Source organism: Vicia villosa, linkage group LG7 (assembly GCF_029867415.1).
Source record: "Vicia villosa cultivar HV-30 ecotype Madison, WI linkage group LG7, Vvil1.0, whole genome shotgun sequence".
Classification (NCBI taxonomy): Eukaryota; Viridiplantae; Streptophyta; class Magnoliopsida; order Fabales; family Fabaceae; genus Vicia; species Vicia villosa.
The window spans coordinates 129,604,585-129,615,755 of record NC_081186.1 but is presented as its reverse complement, the minus strand read 5'-3'; positions in this window follow the sequence as shown (position 1 = coordinate 129,615,755).

Below are 11,171 nucleotides of genomic sequence, written 5' to 3'. Positions count from 1 at the left end.
CCCTTTGGAATAAGAGACATGGACAGTCTCTATCACCCATCATTCCCCAAAAAAATTCAAAAGGGATTCAAATCTCTGGATCCATTTTACCTGCTGTGTCAACCTCTGGAGTTTTTCCTCAGCGAAGTGATCCACAACCTTGGGATTTGTACAAGGCAGATAAAAATTCTTCCCACATTCAAAAGATTCAAACCCTTAGGTCTTTCTCCAGTAAGTCAGCCACAACCTTGGGCTTTGTACAAGGTAGAAAATAGAGTCATCCATATTCTCCAGTAAACCTGTCTCTCTAAGCCGAGTTTAGCCTCAACCTTGGGCTTTGTACAAGACAGAGAAAAACATTATCTTCTAACAGTCAAAGGATTCAAACCTCCTAAATTTTCTCCCCAACAGAAGAGAGCCTCAATCTTGGGCTTTGTACAAGACACCAAAATAATTGTCCTACAAAAATACCGTCTTTCAAAACTCCTCACAGAGATAGCCTCAATCTTGGGCTTTGTACAAGACACAAATCATCATACAATCTTCCAAATATAATCCCTAGTTGAGTCAGTTCCAATCTTGAAATTTAAACAAGAAGCATTTTATCCCCTAGGAGAGCCAACCTCAACCATACAGGACAGAAAATAAACCATGCTCATATAATCCTCTCAGATTTAACTTCAATCATATACTTCATGCAAGAAATAAATAAACCAAAGTCCATTCCTCAGAGAGTCAGCCTCAATTCTAGGCTTAGTACACAACAAATAGAACTCATCAGTCTCCACTCCATAAAGTATCCCCTCTGAGTCAGCCTCAATTCTGAGCTTAGTACAGAACACCTACAAAACCATCCAGTCAAATAGGAATTCAAGAGAGTAATCTTCAGTGGAGTCAGCCTCAATTATGGGCTTAATACATAACACATAAAAATCCCTTCAGTCAAAAAACAATCCCTAGTGGAAAAATCTCCAACAGAGTTAGTCTCAAACTGTCATTTAAGCCTCAAGTTTGGGCCTTGTGCAAGCTAGTCAAAATTCAGATCTTCTATACAGAAGTAAGACATGATTCATCTCTACAAAAGATACATTTATTCTATTACACCACATTCAAACAAACAAACATTATCAATCATTTTCAAAACATTTTCCCATTTTCGGCATGTAAGTGGCATGTTCTATGGATTTCAAATCCAGACTTGTTGTCCTTCCCTAAAATGGTTGAATTTTTTTTCTTTCATTTAAGAGATTGTGACTGGCATACTTGCTTCATCCAAATAAGGTCCCGCTCTCTTATGAAATGAACCTCCTTTCTATCACTTCTCAAAATGTTTATGGTGGAATAGTAGAGATATCTCTTTGTTAAGATGACGACTTGTCTCTTTCCTATAAACAGAGATCTTTCCAGCTTCAACCTTAAGCTTTGAACAAAGCACTCAAATTCAATCCATTTCCCTATTAGTTCCCCGAACTATAAAAACTCTGACTTCAATTAGGAATATGTAGGCATGAGATTCATGTAACACCCTAAATCTACCCATCAAATATTAATAAAATCAGAGTGCGGAAAATTTTAATCATATAAGGGATGTCACATTTACTTCACCTAAACAACATACATGAGCCACAACTATATAGATACATAACACTTAGATCATAGATGAACTCATAACAACGTTTTTCAATTAAACCAAATGAATCAACTAAAAAGCAGAAACATATTTTCAACAGTAACAACTTTACTTCTTTACTAAACGAAAACAACTTCAAATATTATTATTATCCACTTAATCAAGTATTCACATTATTCATAAACTTCAGCAACTTAAGCAACGACAACAATTAATAACAACATTCATCCTCCTGAGTGCTACGTATCAGAGTAAGACCCTCGTGACTTATCAAAAGGCAACTTAAAGACTTCATAAAAATACTTCAACATCCGCAGCTATACTTGAGTACCTGTCCGTTTCCCATGGTAGGGAAAACATCAGCAAAAGTGGTGAGATATCCAATAATATAAACAGGAGTATGATAATTAATATATTAAATTAGAATCATACAATTTTACTACTATTACAACAATAACAAGTAATCACCAAGCAACAACATTATAACAGCTACTTTATCAGAACAACAACTTTATAACGGCAGCTACTTAATAACAACAGCAACTTATATGACAGCAACAACATAATAACAACAACTTAATAGCAGCAAAAAAACAACATACGACGCATTATGCTACTCAATTATGCCTATGCATGTGGTACCATTTGGAGCAAAACTACCAACGTAAACATATGCCAGGTTATCGAGGCATTTCAACAAGGCATAAGCCTTCAACGTGGTGCCATCAAGGCCGAGGCATAAGCCTTAAACGTGGTGCCATCAAGGACAAGACATAAGCCTTCAACTTTCAACGTGGTTCCATCAAGGCCAACTTAGTCATGTAGTGTATGCCATGCAACTTCAACTTCAACAACAATGCAACAACAACATCAACATACAACAACAACAAAACAACAACAACTTAAACATGCATCAACTGCATCAACTGCATCAACTTAAATCAACATTGGTCATTAGACCTACAACACAAACACGTCCATAAATTGGGAAAATTCAAATTATCAACAACAACTTATAATCAACGGAAGTTCAACATCAACAACATATTTAACAACAACGGAATCAGCAACAAGTATTCAAAATAACGTGTTCATTAACAACTCATCAACAATACAATTCCATAACCCGGAACAATTCAACCGCACCTGCAAATCAACTTATTCGACATAATTATAGCCAACAAATCAACCAAAAACATCTACAAATATATACGACTGGCCCAGACAATTATCAATTAATTCCGGACAACTAATTTTACCGCTTAATCCGGTTGAATGCTACTTTCGGTACTGTTTGCATTAACTACTTTTATTGCTAATAATTACTATTTATTTTATGCTACCAAAACCTATTTATCATCAAGTTCCTCATCTTTGCTAAAATTGCTTGCACTCCTATTCTTTGAATTCCGCATAAAATACTACTGCCTGTTACTTCATTATATACTTTAATTCCTACTATCCAACTATTTTGTCATACTGATTTCATCATCTGCTATTAATCTCAATTAGGCTATTTGACTAATTTGATACAAAAAAAAACAATACTGATAAATCCATTTAGTTCTACTGAACATACTGAATCTGCTATAGTATGGATCTGTTAAAGTATATTTGGTTCTACCAAATTCATAACCTATTGACAATCACTATTGATTCTATTTAATTCACTAAGTCATATTATAAATTACTCTATACTTCATGTATCTAAGTATTAATTCAATATAAGAATGGTGCCTAATTATACTAATCCATTATGCTAACTTTGATCCAAGCCTTTCCTAACACGTGCCAGTAACACACAAAAATCCACCAAGTGGGCCCCTAAACCAAGGAGGAGCCCTCCCCTTCCCTTGGCCACCTAGGAGGCACCCGCCCCCACACCTATACGCAAATTAATTTTTCTTTTCTTTTCCCTTGGAGGAAATCGTCTTATATACTTTCCAGTTCTTCTTCTTCCTAGTTTTCATACGAGTTTCATTACAACAACAACAATATTTCATTTCCTTCGATTACAGCAAGGGCATAAATCAGCTATCGGGAACATCATATTTTCAACAATACCAACAACAACAATTCCACAAAGATTAGTCGATACACACCAAACACAAATATGACATAAAATCATAACAATCTCGATCCCACATACCAACTATCATAATCCCGGTTATAAGATTCGAATACCACCCTTATCTTGGATTGGAGATCGCCTCTAATATCTGATCGAGTGCAAGTCTTTGTCCTCTTTGCCTTTTCCCAACAATCCTCGATCGATTCCTCTTCTGCTCAAAACCTCGTTCCTCTTTGTCGGCAACTTCGTTTCACGATCTGTTTCCAACAACTTCCAAAACCCTTATTTCTTTGTGCTCAGCGAAACGTAATATTTTTCCTTTTAATCCAATAAATAAAATAATAATAATAATATAATTACTATTATTTCTTAACGGGCCTACTAATCGTACACCTCCACATCGCTATATATACCACACCACAACTAAACCAAATTAAATAATAATGTTATTACTAATATTATTTCTTCAACAAAATCAGCTTTATTAATTCTTTGATTAATCAACTAAATAATCCAATTCTTAACTTTATATTTTCGATCGACATATCAATCCAATTAGCCTCTTAAAATAATACCGATAACATCCAATTTCGACTAAATTCTGATAAATGAATCATTAATAATTTAATTAAATAATTAATTAAATTCAGGATGTTACAACTCTCCCCCACTTAGAATATTTTTGTCCTCGAAAATTCTATCCGCCAACGCCATCCTCAACTTCATTCCACATCTAGTCTTTGATCCTCAAATCGCATTCGGCAACATCTCGACTACTATTCCTTCATAGTAACAACAACTCAACAACATTAAAACCCAATACATACCTGCTAGTCGTGCAACACTTTCGTGTCATAACCTTTAGTAACTCACTAACCACTCCACAATATCCTAAAACATCAACTTACAAGGTAGTAACAGCTACCACTCGCTTACATTTGGTTATACAATCTCACATCATTATCCTCAGCAACATATTCAACACCAAACACATACACAATTCTTATTCCCATACTCAGGTGTCCTTCACTAATGAAGCGCTAACGACTCCATTCATCTCATCGTGTTACTAAAAATAGCCAACTTAATCAATCTCGTAATATTTAAAGTATCATTCATTATCTACAGTAACCAACAACAATATTACCGCAACAACAACCAAATTATTATAATGCCAACTTAATACATAACTCGACTAATAGCCATACAACTCATCATCAACCAACAACTTACAAGAACATCCTATTACAATCAGCATTATTCAAAAGAAAACACAATACATCTGGCACATCATACTTCATCTATGCAACTCTGATCCTCCATCTTAATTCACCGTCCTTTATTATAGCTTCTATCGACTTATATGATTCACAAGCTTCAACTAAGTTTCATTTCTTCTTTAGCATCCATCACTTTGCGCACCATTAAGATTGCAAGATAAGTCTATAACGTCCAACACGATTCCTTCTACTATTAACAAGAGATTAAGGGTGATCAAGTTCTCAATTTGTCAATAGACAGCCGACAATCATAATGGAGTATAACCATCAATACCAACTATAATAGTGTTCCTTTAGAAATTGTACTTACGTCACCAAAAGTACCATACTTTAACAACTTGCAAAACCATCTGAACTTGCTAACACCGATGTCCTGCAGCTACATACTACTACACACCTTGTGATAATATCCTAACAAAATTCCTCTGTGGCATCATCAACACTTTCCATCCTTGAAGTCATATTCTTCGCATTCCCAACAACTTCAACAACTCTAATAATTACAAACTAATATTCCACAACAAGATCTACAACAATTTGTCACTTAATCGTTGTTCCTTCGTCAACAACTTACGCAAGACTACTTACACAACAACTTTCTAAATTCTACCTTATAATAATTATCATTAACAGTTATCTTCAGAAACGTCAGGAATTTGCACCATACTTGAAGATCACCAACTCCTACACTTCTCCTCATCCTTTGAGGAGTGAACATCAACAATTCCTGATCATTCTCCTTCTACAGACGCTCCAAGCTTGTTAAACAACCAAAACCTTGAATCCATGTCAACAAGCTCCGACAATACTTGCACTTTCTCCTTAAACAATTCATTGCACCAACAACTTACAACTGAAGCGTAACCGAGAAGCACAGCTTCTCCCCCACTTAGCTTCAGACCAACTCCCGCAACAAGTAATTAGAAAGACAACAAGTACCGACAATGTTGTACACACTTGTCGCCTACTAAGGGATAAACAACATTAGACAACTCTGGCTGGACGGATTGACATGCTCTGATACCATTTATGTAACACCTCAAATATACCCATCGAATATTAATAAAATCATAGTGCGGAAAATTTTAATCATACAAGGATGTCACATTTACTTCACCTAAACAACATACATGAGCCACAATTATATAGATACATAACACTTAGATCATGGATGAACTCTTAAAAACATATTTCAATTAAACCAATTGAATCAACTAAACATCAAGAACATATTTTCAACAGTAACAACTTTACTTCTTTACTCAACGCAAACAACTTCAAATATTATTATTAACCACTTAATCAAGTATTCACATTATTCATAAACTTCAGCTACTTAAGCAACGACAACAATTGATAACAACAATTGATAATAACATTCATCCCCCTGAGTGCTACGTATGAGAGAGACCCTCGTGACTTATCAAAAGGCAACTTAACGACTTCATAAAAATACTTCAACATCCCCAGCTATACTCGAATACCTGTCCATTTCCCATGGTAGGGGAAACATAAGTAGAAGGGGTGAGATATCCAATAATTTAAACACGATTATGATAACAAATATATTAGATTAGAATCATACAATTTTACTACTATTACAACATTAACAAGTAATCACCAAGCAACAACATTATAACAGCAACTTTATCACAACAACTACTTTATAACGACAGCTACTTAACAACAACAATAACAACTTATACAACAACAATAACTTAATAACAACAACTTAATAGCAGCAACGAAACAACATACAACGTATTATGCGGCTCAACTATGCATATGCATGTGGTACCATTTGGAGCAGAACTCCCAATGTAAACACGTGCCAGGTTATCGAGGCATATCAACACATCCATAAATCGGGAAATTTCAACTTATTAACAACAACTTATAATCAACGGAAGTTCAACAACAACAACAACATATTTAGCAACAACGGAATCAGCAACAAATATTCAAAACAACGTGTTCATTAATAACACATTAACAATACACTTCCATACCCCGGAACAATTCAACCACACCTGCAAATTAACTTATTCGACATAATTATATTAAGTAAATCAACCAAAAACATCTACAAATATACATGAATGGCCCTGACAATTTTCAACTAATTCCGGACAACTAATTTTACCGCTTAGTCCGGCCAATTGCTACTTTCGGTACTGTTTTCATTAACTACTTTTATTGCTACTAATTACTATTTATTTTCTGCTACCAAAACCTATTTATCATCAAGTTCCTCATCTCTGCTAAAATTGCTTGCACTGCTATACTTTGAATTCCGCATAAAATACTACTTTCTGTTACTTCATTATATACTTTAATTCCTACTATCCAACTATTCTGTCATACTGATTTCATCATCTGTTATTAATCTCAATTAGGCTATTTGACTAATCTGATACCAAAAAAACAGTACTGATAAATCCATTTAGTTCTACTGAACATACTGAATATGCTATATTATGGATCTGCTAAAGGATACTTGGTTCTACCAAATTCATAACCTACTGATAATTACTATTGATTCTATTTAATTCACTGAGTCATATTATAACATACACTATACTTTTAGGTCTCTAAGTATTAATTCAATATAAGAATGGTGCCTAATTATACTAATCCATTATGCTAACTATGATCCAAGCCTTTCCTAACACGTGCCAGTAGCACACAAAAATCCACCAAGTGGGCCCCTAGACCAAGGAGGCACCCGCCCTTCCCTTGGCCACCTAGGAGGCGCCCGCCCCCACCCCTATGCACAAATTAAATTTTCTTTCCCCTTGGAGGCGGTCGTCTAATATAATTTCCAGTTCTTCTTCTTCCTAGTTTTCATACGAATTTCATTACAGCAACAACAATATTTCATTTCCCTCGATTCATAGCAAAGGCATAAATCAGCTATCAGGAACATCATATTTTCAACAATACCAACAACAACAATTCCACTCATATTAGTCGATACACAACAAACATTCGCAGATTCATAAACTTCATCACTAAACACAAATATTACAGAAAATCATAACAATCCCGATCCCACATACCAACTCTCATAATCCCGGTTATAAGATTCGAACCCTACCCTTACCTTGGATTGGAGAACGCCTCTAATATACGATCGAGTGCAAGCCTTTGCCCTCTTTGCCTTTTCCCAGTAATACTCGATCGATTCCTCTTATGCTCAAAACCTCGTTCCTCTTTGTCGGCAACTTCGTTTTACGATCTGTTTCCAACAACTTTCAAAACGCTTATTTCTTTGTGCTCAGCGGAACCTAATATTTTTCGAAGGACTTGTTTGAAGGTCCCGAAAAAAGGCTCGTACAAGGGGGGTAAAAATTTGGGTATGATAGTAAACTATAGTCCAATCCATTTGGAAAGTCCACAATGATGTTATCTTTGAGGAAGTTGCAAAAACAGTAAAAGATTTATAGGGGAAAAGTTTTATTTTTGGCGTGCATGGAAGTGGTTTCTAGGTAGATCATGAGTAAACTCTTAGGCTTCTGTCATTGACTTCAAAACCTCGTCATCTACATGTTAGAACATAGTTTGGTTCTAATTATATTTTAGTGTTTTGATGATAACAAGCAAATAAATTTTGTATAAAGCAAACATGGTACTCTAATCATATGTTTCTAATTTCAGAAGATGTACCAGTACCACCAATCAGAACAGAAGTTGAAGAATTAGAACTTAAGGATAGAGAAACTTTTGATACCGCACGATGCAAGCATATCTACAACAGAAGTTGAAGAACAAAGCTGAACAGAAGATTATAAAGGAATGATTCAAGTTAACACCGCTGAAAAGCAACTTCTGATATCGCACGCTAAAGACATATTGTCATACCCCAAAATTTGCCCTCCATATTCCAGTTACAATGATTCAAAGTTCAAGGTTCAGTTCCAAAGATTAGTTACTCAAAAGTCCAAATGATCCACAGTCAACTAATTCAAACCTGAAGGTCAACTACAATCAAAGCATGATTCAAACCTATGATCATTGGTCAAACATCAAGCATAGAAGAATAACCATCATTTGATCAAGGATTGATCATGATTCCATTAATAGAAACTCAGAGATGAACAAATACAAAAAGGTTCAAATTAGGGTTTCTTAGGAGAAAGTCAACCCAACTTTGACTGGGCATAACTTTCACATGGAACATCAAAAATGCCCCACTCAAAGCCTATTTTGAAGGAAATTGGATTCTCTACGACTTTGCCTCTCACAAGCCAGGGCTAGAAATGTTTCATTTGAGAGTTATGGTACAAAAGATTACAGGTCATTTTCAAGCATCCTTCAAAAGCAGTTTTCTTCCAAAGAGGATATGATCAAAATAAAAGCTCCAAATGAAATATATATTCCAAAGTGGCTTGTAGAGGACCTCTTGAGGTTTCCAAAGAGTATTAGAACTCCTTCATAGCTCAAAAATTGAAGGAGATATGACTTGTCAAAGTTGGGCGATTTTGGAGGACCAAATATGAAAAAAGAAGGTTCAAATTGAGAAACTTTGTAAATGGGCCTATGATTTTATGATACAAACTTGGTCCACAAGTCACTAGCATGCCCAAAATAAAATGCCATGAAATTAAAACATATTATTTGATTTTTTAGGAGTTTTATTTCATTTTTAAATGATTAAATTAAATGGAAAATCAAATAATTTGGTAAAAGATGTATTTTGATTGATTTCAATCAACATTTATGACCAAATATGTCTAATTTTCGTGCATAAGTTAAGTGGAGAAGATTCATACAGATTGGGCCAAATATAGTAGCTTAAGATCCAAGAAATAAAATCCAATTTTCAAAGAAGGTAAGATTTGATTCAAGTGAGTATTTGTGGAGTTTTTTTTTAACCTAATACATTCACTATAAGTAAGGGAGAGTGGGCACACGAATAGGGGTTGAAAATTCTGCAGAGAGGACCATACTCACGAGCAAGAAAATCCACCTAAAATCAAGATTCGGTTTTGAGGATTCAAGGCATTCCAAAGAGGTTTGAAGATAGCCATACGTTCCTGGGAGTTTCCTGAATCAATTTGGATCATCACGCGTCATCAAAACCCCCAGAACAACCTCCAATTGGCCGAGGTAAGCAACTCTGAAACTTGGATCGATTCGAGTAATTTACGCATTTTTATCAGTTTTTAATTGTATATTCTATATATTCTGAGTGCTGTGAACGATTCTGGGTTAGTTAATTGAAGCTTATGTGCTTAGAACGAGTGGCGCCATTAGAGACCGAGTTAGGGTTCTTAAGCTCGATTTAGGGCTTTCGTGTAAGAGTAAAATTAGGCTAAAATTATACCATGGTTGGACTCGTGAGAGGTAGACGATGAAGGTGTGGGGGTCGCGCCATATTTATAGGTACACAGGTGCTATTCGCTATTTATGGTGAGTTGATTTGCTACGAAGAAATCCGTAGCTAAAACATAGCTAACATTTGCAGGTTTTTGTGTCTTCTTAGGGAAGACGATGATGTGTCCATGCGTTACTGGTTGGTTTAAACTTACGCGCGCGTTTCCACTTATTTGCTTAATTATTATATATGTTTTGATGAAAGCGTTTTCTAAACGCATGCGTATCATAGTTGGGTTGGTAAGAGTACTAGTTGAGCCCGGGGGCGTGGGTTCAACTCCTCGCTCCCTCAAATATTTTTTTTCTAAAATTCCCATCTCCAATTGTATACTGCGCAGCCATATGATTCCCCATGGTCCTTCAGATCTGGACCTTAGAACCAACAGCCACCTAGATCCCACGCCCAAGGTTTATTCCCTATACCATGGACCCTCAAGTCAGCCACACAGAATATAAATCCTAATTAACTTAAATAATTTTAATTATTTTGGTTTTAATTAAAATATCTTTTAATATATATTAATTGTATAATAATTATTTTTTATAAATAAATTATTATACGATATTTATATTAAAATGTCAATTTGTTGTTCGTTCCGATTAAATCGATTAATCGCTATGGGCAATAATAATTTTAATTAAAATGTTATTTAATTAAAATGCAATTAATTTCTATTCGGTTAAATGGTTTCGACTATCTTATTAGTCGCGATGATTAACCTTTCTATTTTCCACACTTCAATTCATTATTCTTTTTAATCGAATCAATCGATTGCGAGGGGTAATGATACAAATTAATTATTTAAAATTATTAAAAATATCCTAATTCGTTATT